This window comes from Amphiura filiformis, chromosome 10 (genome assembly GCF_039555335.1).
Source record: "Amphiura filiformis chromosome 10, Afil_fr2py, whole genome shotgun sequence".
Taxonomy (NCBI): domain Eukaryota; kingdom Metazoa; phylum Echinodermata; class Ophiuroidea; order Amphilepidida; family Amphiuridae; genus Amphiura; species Amphiura filiformis.
This window is the reverse complement of record NC_092637.1, coordinates 15,703,887-15,715,021: the sequence shown is the minus strand read 5'-3', so window position 1 is coordinate 15,715,021 and position 11,135 is coordinate 15,703,887. Positions and strand designations below refer to the sequence as shown.

At 38.2% G+C, this 11,135-nt stretch overlaps 1 long non-coding RNA gene across 1 annotated transcript; it reads right to left on the bottom strand.

The window, feature by feature from the left end:
- Positions 1–1,750: 1,750 nt before the first annotated feature.
- LOC140162139 (uncharacterized) lies at positions 1,751–2,664 on the bottom strand. Its single transcript, XR_011860200.1, has 3 exons — positions 2,590–2,664; positions 2,346–2,462; positions 1,751–1,972 (listed from the first exon to the last, which is right to left on the bottom strand). It is a non-coding gene; the product is annotated as an uncharacterized lncRNA (long non-coding RNA).
- Positions 2,665–11,135: the final 8,471 nt, after the last annotated feature.

The window sequence follows — 11,135 nt, the reverse complement described above, 5'->3', positions numbered from 1 at the left end:
TAATAAGTTCATGGTGCAAATGCGCGCGAAGCGCGTTAAACATTTTGCTATTTTGAAGCTAAACTGATGAAATGTGGTGCAAAAGCGGAATAAATGCTCGCGAAGCGCGCGAAAATTTGCACTTTTGGGGCTAAAATGGGCAAATATGAGGTCAACATTGGGGATGATTGTATGGAGCATCTCCCCTGGTAAAATATTGGGGGGTGTAAATCCCCATCCCACCGGGATCTACGCCTATGACGATGGCTAAAAAGAATTATACAAGAAAGACAAGCATAAATCAACACAATACCCATTTCCACATCTTTCGACTGGTCTACGTGTGTGCCAATTAGTTGGATCAATGGTTTCGTGTCTACTGTTGGATCGTGGCAAGCTTTGATGAAGCATAACCAGTATTTGAGCTGGAATTAAGATTAATTGATACGTTTGTCAGCTTTGTATATTAGTGGGTGAGCTGTCAAATGGGTTTTTAGAACCACGAGGGAGGGCAAATCTACACTGCTACCGGAAGTAATTTCCATCAAGGAGTACACACACACACACACACACCCCCACCCCCACACACACATATATATATATATATATATATATGTATATATATATATTTCAGTGTGGACTTAAAATTATATGGACATCTGGTCCATATAGAGACGTCCACATACCCCCTATACACTCCCCTTTATATGCGTTTTTATGCGGTTTAAGCACGACTGCTTCTATAAGGACATCCAAATGTCCCCATAGCACTGTAAGGTCCCCATAGTACTATGATAAAAACACACTTTGTCCACATAGCTACAGTAAGATAAAAGAGTAAAACTTTTCAGTGATTCCCTTTGTCCGATAAAAGTACGAAATGAATCAACCTCCCTATTACGGGCTACTAACTAATCACTAAAAGAAGTTGCTTTTGGAGTGAAAAGTTCTTCAAATTTTGTACAGGAACAAGTTTAAAATACCTCTAATCACAAGAATTAACAAAATGTATTGACCTGTTTAGGATTTGCCGTGCTTGAGATCAACTTTGTTTCGATGTAACAATTCAGATAGGGAATATTTTGTGCAACACAGAATGTTTCGCTTCCTTGGTAACGCAGAAAAATAGGTCAATTACCATCGAAGCCTGCGGTGCCTAGGTGATTAACCCACCTGATAGTACAAACTGGTTTTTTAATATTTCAAACGAAGTAAGGCATTTGACCTTTGACCGATTTTTGGTAATAATTCATTAACGCTATATAACGTTTTTATGACAAGAAAATACATTGTTGTTTTTTGAAATTTGAACCTGTACTATGTTCGATGACTTTTCCGCCAAAAGCTACCCCGGTTTAATTGCTATCATGCTTTTTAGTATACCTTATGATGTCAAGTAGCTATTGGCGCAGCTTCAGACACCAGTGGTACGTCATATACTACCTGACTAATTTTATTTATAAGCGTTTGGTTAAATTTTATTATTATACTTGATTTGCATTTATAAGTAACATATCATTTTGTCTGTATCCTTCATAGTATTTTAAATTGGCTTCTCTTTTATATGTATTTGTATGTACCTTTTTCTAATTATTATTGTAATTTATATGTTGGTTTTAAGCACATGGAGACGTCTTGTATGATGCGCTATAAATTTCTTTTACTTTTATAATTATATTAATTACCTTTTCATAAACTCATAATACGAAGTGCTCTTACCACTTCGTCAGTACCAGAAATATGCTATTATAATTGAAAATCGTACCTGTTCTTTCTGCTCATCTTCTGGATCGCAACAGCTATATACAACGACAAATACCCCTCGCCCAGTGCCAAGCAGCATAGCATGGGTGATATGGAACTCAACCTGACCAGCTGTGTCCCATATCATGAAAGATCCTGCTCCTGTAATTGTCTTTCCTTTCACCTTTATTCCTGGAGTGGGGCATCGATTCTCATGGCGACGTATCGTGATTAGCGACTTTAATGCACCCTGTGTATGAATTAAGTTTTTTTTTTGAAAACTTATTGCAAAATATTCTAACATAATGTATTTCAGTGTTGGCGACATATTTGGCAAAAATTGTTTGCAAAAATATTCTATAATATAATTTTGGCAGCAAAAAAAAACATTGTTGTGGTGTGTTTTCATACAAAAATGTTTTAAACCCTTTATATAACCTGACATTTGATGTTCTTAAAACGTTTTTACCAAAACCAAAACACAAATTCTTATTGGTTTAACACGTTTTAAAAACTTTCTGTGTTTTACTGGGATGATGAGAACCATTATAATTAAGAAATAGTTAAATACCACAATTCTTACAATACATTCTTACACATCAAACCGTCGAAATCTTATTTACCGTTGTTAGAGATGTCTTCAAAGTAGACTTCCCTTTTGCCGGATGTCCCACTAAGAACAGCTTGATGGTTTCTACAGGTGTACTGCCGGCTTTCAATAAAGCAGATATCTGAGAAGCCTTTTGATATTTGGAAGAAAAGTAGCAATTTGAACAAGCCATCATTTTTCTTCATATTAATAAACAGTACATAAGTCAAAACGACAAAAAACAATATTAAAATTACGACGTTAAACCAATAACCTACCTTAATACTCTTTACAAATTCCCGCCTGTCAGGTATGTCTTCGTTTGCACTCCAGTAGTCAAGAGGAGTCTTCCCAACCTGTACAAGACATGATTAAACATCTGTATTACATTGTTTCTTTACTCCGTGGCTACATGGATATCTACAAATCAAGCCAAATGTTAAGGGAAAGGGGGGGGGGGTCGTACCCCCTCAGGCTACCCCTGTATTGTATTCGTTAAATAATCAATAATTTGATGACGGTAGTCTTTTCGCTCGCTTGTCGCCACTCTGGCCCGGATTCAATTCAATTCTTTGCCACATATGAGTTTGGTTGCTCGTCCTCGCGGGTATTCTTTTCCTCCGGGTACTTCGATTTTCATCCTGCTTCTAAAGTCGGCCCTCTCATAATATCCCTGTCCAGTCATAATTTGGTTGTCATCCGTTTAATTTTCTGCCTGGCTTCGCTCGAATGTTATAAATGAACTAGTACTATACCCTTGTGCATGACAGCACGCATTCTTGCCAGTCAGTGAACATTTGGTATTTATTTAATTTATATGTATGTATTATTATACAATAGGTCAGAAACGTGATAGCGATACTGTTTGCCCCGTTAACCCCATATGACCTTTGACCCGGATTATATCGGTTGATAACATTTGACCTTGCATAACCTCGACCTTATTTTCGACGTGTTACTCTCATTGATTTTGTCCATGGATAATTACTTTCACCAAGTGCAAGCGCAATCGGGCGAAGTTTAAAATTTGACCCCTAGATGCATGAATTTGATCTCGGTTGACTTCGATTTTATTTTAGTCATGCCCCTCTCATATCAAGGATTCCACCCGCCAAGTATAAGCCCAATCGGGCAAAGTTTAAAATTTGACTTTTGATTTTTGACCTCCGATTTCAACCAAATATTCGGATCAAAACTGACGGTACTGAATTACAGATATTTTTCCCCTTTTACGACGAGAGTTCATAACAATTTTATTTGTTTAATAATCACAAAAAGAGGTAACGGGGCAACCTAATTTTGTTGCAAACTCTCTGCAGTTGCATCAGCAGATAAGCGAGGTTTGCTTGTTTTATGTTGACAAGGGGCAGTCTTCAGTGAACAGCTCTTTTCTGAGCCCCAAACATTTTATTTTAGCAGATAGGGACTGAACAGGGGGTGGTCTACATGTCTCATTCTTAGGTACTTTGTCCTGAAGAAGTCAGAGCTACTCCACACGAAAGCTTAACCTCACACATTAGCAGATAGCCGACGTCCGTTGGTTCTCTGTTGACAAGGGCAGTATTCAGTGAGCGGCTCTTTTCAGAGCCATCAGTATACAAGGTTTGGCATACATGTCTCATTCTATGGTACTTTGTCTGAGCTACTCCTCAGCGAAGCTTGAAATACATGGGAGAGAAGAACCATGCATCGCCCACTAGCACAATCTAACATGAAATTACAATGGAAACATGACATGCATATGCAAATAAACCAGAAAAAAAAATCGGACACACATGCATGTGTCGGGATTTGATCCTCAGACCTTTTAAAAGGGGTTATACGAGTAGAATATTCAAACAATAGGTAATTAAAGACAGGGTCAAACGATCTGTCAGTGGTTTCAAAAATAATTGGTTGCATCATGAATATAATGGTATATTTAGCAGTTTTGAAATGTTTCACATAAAATACACTCATAATTATGTTATCCGATTTGGAAATTCCAATTGTATAGGGTGTTCATAAAGTTCGTTCACCTAATGCTGTAATCTCCCTGGAGTGACCTGACAAATAAATATAATTTTCAGGGCTATAGATAACATTTCTCCGTTTTCTTTTTGAAAGGGTTCCGGACATCTGAATCCAGCTATGACACGATTTAGGGTCAAAGTGAAAGGTAAATTGGTTTTATTTTCTAACCTAAAAATAAAAATAGCTGGAGAGGAGTTATTTTCTTACCGCGAGGAATTTTTGTCCAGGTTTATAATGTAGTGCGGTTTTATTTTTGAAAAGATATTTTTGATAGGTAGGATTTATTAACTAGAATTTTTCCTAACCTTAAAACATTCACCCGATATCTGCTAAATCGGTGAAGTGACAGGGAAGGGAAAATTGGTAAGGATTTATTTTCTTATCTTACCTGGATCGAATTCAATTCCTTACCTTCAAATTAATTTTACAGTACAGGAAAATTGGTGGTAAGGTTTCATTTTCAAACCTACAAAAATATTTTTAACAAGGATTGTATCTTTACCATAATAACAAAAATAACGGGTAAGGGCAATTAGTAATATTTATTGTGTTTCTTTGAAATCTGTTGTTGGTAGGTAAAGCTATGTAAGAAATCCTTACCATTTTCCTCACATTTATAAACATAACCCCCCCCTTAGCTGGTTATGAAAAAAAAGTATGGAAAATTGGTAATAGTTTACCCCCCCCCCCATCACAAAAAAATTATAATGGGTAAGCAAAATTGGCAAGGACTTTGTTCATACCTTGAAAAGATATTTGTGCTGATAAGGAGAATTGGTTAAGATTCGTGTTTCCACCCTCTGTACATTTTTACTGTTTCAGTAGTGAGGCGGATATGTGAAATAGATGTTCACTTCTGGCAGAAATCATAGAAATTGGTACTTGGGAGTTCTGAAGTATGCTGATTTCAAAAATCTACGGATACAAATGATACGAGAATCCGTTTGGCGGCCATCTTGGATTTCAAAATGGCCGCCCTTGAACTATATAGAATATTCAATATCTCAGCCTGTGAAGGTCAGATGATGCTAAAAATGGTGGCAACACCCATATTTGTATTGCCGAGGGACCCATAAAAAGTATTTTTAAACATGAGAACTGTTACCTTAAGGGACCAGCTTGGATTTCAAAATGGCCGCCATTTCAACACAGTATGTTGAATAGATTGGCTTGTGAAGGTCACATGATGCTAAAATTGGCGGCAATACCCATATTTGCAATGCCAAGGGTCCCATAATTATATATTATTACAAACATGAGGAATGCTATCTTAAGCAGACATATTTGATTTCAAAATGGCCGCCATTTAAGTACAATAGTCACAGACTACTACAGACCATGTATCAACAGTTAAAGTCCACGTGCCGTTTCTATATTATAAACAATCACGCCATCGATTTGTGCCTTCGCGCTTTGCGTGCTTTAGCGATCACGCGATACCGTAAAATACGCGGTAAGTGCGTAGCCATTTTGCCTGCCGCATTTCATGGAAGAATCAGCCCTCATTATCGGGCGATGCTGAGAGTTTGAAATTTGTGATTGCTTGTACGCGGCGGTCTGTTATCTTTTACGTCCATGACAATAGTATATCCTTTGTTATTTGTGACGTAAGCAACACAAGTAAAACGGTACTAAAGTTTGTTTGGCTCCCTCATATGTATTAATATAGAATTACATGAACACAGTTGGGCCATGACTAATACAAGCACGTCTGTATCTGTGGCAAGTATCATTGCTTACTCGTAGTCTCCATGAAGGACATGCATAGCACGAAGTAGCATCCTGTAGTCGGGCTCTTCATGATTACAATTAGGTTGTAGTTCAGATACTTCTGATGGTGGGTTTGAAAGAACACGTTCTTTATTGGTTGTCACGAGCAATTTACATGCTGGTACCGAGACTGTTGCTCATAGCAGAAGCTAGAAACTGGAAAGGTCCTGCTTTATTGGAATCCTCACGGAGAGAAAAATTCCAGTTGAAGACCCCAGTGGATAAAGTAGTTAAGTGCCATTTTGACGAAATTGAGTTATTGGCAGATTATTAGTCACTAGGGGTCAAACATTTTTTTTCTGAAAATTTGGGTCAATTTGACCCCCTCCAAGTAGGGGTCACGTGAGGGGTCAAGTGGGGTCAACATTTCAAAATGGTCTCTCACGAATTGGAGGAAGAGTAGTTCCAGTTGCAGTGTTGTACTCAAATAGCTGAATTGCGGATGACTGACTTCCATATGATGACACCACTCGGAAAAAAGAAGTCTTTCTGACTGAGTTGTACTTTCGTGATGTGTTTTGTATGCTTTTCTCTGTATTTTTTTTTTTGTGGTAACTTGATGTGCCCATTGTGCTCTTGATATGTGAGATCCTTCTGAAGACTGCCAGGTCACCTTTTGTTGTGACATTTGCGGTAGCCAACACGGTAATCCAACCACTACCATCAACCATCAGTTTCCAATTACTTTCAACGTTTCCATTTCTATATGAAAACCACACGTTAGTACAACATACTTGTCCTCGCTATAGCTGCTGGGCTAGGACCGCTGCATCTTCTTGGCAATTGCATACAAAGGCTAGTCCTCCGTCAACACTGGCACCTGACCAGGATTTACATGAGTAGTTGCTTGTCTGATGACATTCATACCATGCTTAACCATAGCAACCGAATGCGCTATATCTCTAAACAACGGTAGCTGTCCAATTCTTGGTGGTGGTTGAGGAACTGAATCCTGTAAACAAAGTAAACTGACCAAGCTGGTCATCCACTTAGTTTGCATTTCATCTGAAATGAGTATTGGTAATTCAGGAATCACACAACTGATTATATTTTAGGGGGTTGTGGCATGGTGTTAGGTAGGCCTTGTGGAGGTATGAAAGTGTAGGATTCAGGCAATGGCTTGATTTAGGAATGGCTGCATTATCTAGAACTATTCTATTGTCCTGGGTGGAGAACCAGTCTCTTTTGAATACAAATGCTGGGTGAGAGACAGTGTGGTACCATGAAATGCAGCAGATGCTAAAGTTGACGTTGGGTTGTGATCTATGTTGTCCAGGTTGCCAGTGGTATACAAACTAGCTCATATATGTTGGATAAGCAATCTCCTTATGATCATAAATAATGTCTATGACCTTGCAACACGAGACAGAAATGCCCTTATCTTCGATGAGACCACGATTTCTCGTTTTGTTGTGAATCAGAAGGCCCAAGTACATAGGCAGAATTGTTTCTCGTTCCACAGTATGGCGTGCAAAGTGGCTCTCGGCCCTGCATGGCTTCACTGTGTTGAACATAATAAGCTGCGTCAAAGAAGAGACAGTACTGCTGATTGTTTTGTTATGTGCTGTCTTCATATAATACTAACGGAGTTACATTTTAAAATAATTACGGCAGCAGTTATCATGAATAATAATATATATATGGGACTCTTGACATTACAAATATGGGTATTGCCACCAATTTTAGCATCCTGTGGTCTTCACAGGCCATGCTATTCAACATACTATGTTTAAATGGCGGCCATTTTGAAATCCAAGCTGGTACCTTAACCCTAACCCCCTAGGGGCTTTTCGGCGACGGAAGGGAAAGAAGGAAAGAATAAAGAGAGAAAAGAAGGAAAGAAGTTGTTTGCTCTGGGTGGGATTCGAACCCAAGACCCCTCGCATGCCAAGCACTCGGTCGGCGACACTTTGCCACGGGTCTTGGGCTTCGCTGGCCAGCGAAACCGTGGCTATATATCACTTAGGGCGATTGCGTCATCACACCACGTGGGATGCATGCACGAACAGCGCATATATCAAGTAGTATTTTGTAGTATTCAGGCGGGTTAGGGTTAAGGTCAGTGTTTATGTTTTAAATAATTACGGCAGCAGTTATCATGTTGGGACCCTTGACATTACAAATATGGGTATTGCCACCATCTTTAGCATCCTGTGATCTTCACAGGCCAAGATATTCAACATTCAATGTTTAAATGGCGGCCATTTTGAAATCCAAGCTGGTCCCTTAAGGTAACAGTTCTCATGTTTAAAAGTACTTTTATGGGTCCCTTTGCAATACAAATATGGGTATTGCCACTGATTTTAGCAACCTGTGACCTTCACAAGCGGATAAATTTAACATACTATATATTCAAATGGCGGCCAATTTGAATTCCAAGATGGCGGCAAAACGGCTGCTCGGATTATTTGTATCCGTAGCTTTTTGAAATCAGCACACCTTTAAACCCCTATATACCCATTTTCATGATTACTGCCAAAAGAGAACATCTCATCCAATCTATGTCACATCAGGTTCCTAAATGTGCTGAAATAAAGCTCAGTATTCTCGTTTCACTTACATCATCCAAATAGCTAGGATCTGTGTGGAATTCTTCAACAAGCATCTTGCACACGTCTACCAGATGGTTTTCAGCAGCTACATGAAGTGGTATGCGTCCGTCCTTTATACAAACCAACGCATATCAAAACCAACATGAACATTACAAAGCAATATTATTTGAAATATATTTTACGTTATTATTTTAATTTAATTTTTAAGGATTTATCCAATTTATTTTCATCCAATTATAATATTTTAAAACACTGAAGACCAAAATTGACTAGCTACTACCTCCATGATTGGATTAAGTAAATAACTAAATCCTGTTATCTACCCAGCAATGTTTGCTTATCTTAATAATTGTAACAAACTGTAGTGTACTAAATGGTATAAGACAGAAAAGGCAAACAGACAGAAATTTAGAGTTTTAAATTAGAGAGTTGACAGGAAGTTGTAAGAGTTAAATTGTTATGGATATGATTGGTGTAAGCGCGAAAATGTTGAATGTCAGATCAAAGTCATCCGAGGTGAATTAAGTAATGTCAATCACAAATTGTTACAGGTCATTTGAGGTGGACTAAGTTTATATTTGGATTGTCAGAACACCTTCCCCAATCAAACACATTCCTCTTGCATTTGATCATCTTCTACTCTTCCCTAGAAAAATCATTATAATAACAAATCTACACACCATGGAATTCACCATATCACGTCCAAGTTCACATTGGGCGCCACATTCCTTTTTTAAAGGAATTTTTATCAATAATTATGTGGTTTACATCCGTTTGTTCATTAATAAATACACATAATCAAGCTGAGGGAGTCGCCCCGACCTCAGTAGGTATATTCATGTCAATGTCGTACACTATTTGTTTTAGAGGATAAACGATTGCCAGTGGCGTAGATTTCTTTTGAAATGTGTGTGTGTGGGGGGGGGGGGGGTGGAAATATTTTTGGAAATATAATGAATGCAGTACTTTTTTGCGACATAATAAGTTCATGGTGCAAATGCGCGCGAAGCGCGTTAAACATTTTGCTATTTTGAAGCTAAACTGATGAAATGTGGTGCAAAAGCGGAATAAATGCTCGCGAAGCGCGCGAAAATTTGCACTTTTGGGGCTAAAATGGGCAAATATGAGGTCAACATTGGGGGGATGATTGTATGGAGCATCTCCCCTGGTAAAATATTGGGGGGGTGTAAATCCCCCATCCCACCGGGATCTACGCCTATGACGATGGCTAAAAAGAATTATACAAGAAAGACAAGTATAAATCAACACAATACCCATTTCCACATCTTTCGACTGGTCTACGTGTGTGCCAATTAGTTGGATCAATGGTTTCGTGTCTACTGTTGGATCGTGGCAAGCTTTGATGAAGCATAACCAGTATTTGAGCTGGAATTAAGATTAATTGATACGTTTGTCAGCTTTGTATATTAGTGGGTGAGCTGTCAAATGGGTTTTAGAACCACGAGGGAGGGCAAATCTACACTGCTACCGGAAGTAATTTCCATCAAGGAGTACACACACACACACACACACCCCCACCAACAGACACACATATATATATATATATATATATATGTGTATATATATATATTTCAGTGTGGACTTAAAATTATATGGACATCTGGTCCATATAGAGACGTCCACATACCCCCTATACACTCCCCTTTATATGCGTTTTTATGCGGTTTAAGCACGACTGCTTCTATAAGGACATCCAAATGTCCCCATAGCACTGTAAGGTCCCCATAGTACTATGATAAAAACACACTTTGTCCACATAGCTACAGTAAGATAAAAGAGTAAAACTTTTCAGTGATTCCCTTTGTCCGATAAAAGTACGAAATGAATCAACCTCCCTATTACGGGCTACTAACTAATCACTAAAAGAAGTTGCTTTTGGAGTGAAAAGTTCTTCAAATTTTGTACAGGAACAAGTTTAAAATACCTCTAATCACAAGAATTAACAAAATGTATTGACCTGTTTAGGATTTGCCGTGCTTGAGATCAACTTTGTTTCGATGTAACAATTCAGATAGGGAATATTTTGTGCAACACAGAATGTTTCGCTTCCTTGGTAACGCAGAAAAATAGGTCAATTACCATCGAAGCCTGCGGTGCCTAGGTGATTAACCCACCTGATAGTACAAACTGGTTTTTTAATATTTCAAACGAAGTAAGGCATTTGACCTTTGACCGATTTTTGGTAATAATTCATTAACGCTATATAACGTTTTTATGACAAGAAAATACATTGTTGTTTTTTGAAATTTGAACCTGTACTATGTTCGATGACTTTTCCGCCAAAAGCTACCCCGGTTTAATTGCTATCATGCTTTTAGTATACCTTATGATGTCAAGTAGCTATTGGCGCAGCTTCAGACACCAGTGGTACGTCATATACTACCTGACTAATTTTATTTATAAGCGTTTGGTTAAATTTTATTATTATACTTGATTTGCATTTATAAGTAACATATCATTTTGTCTGT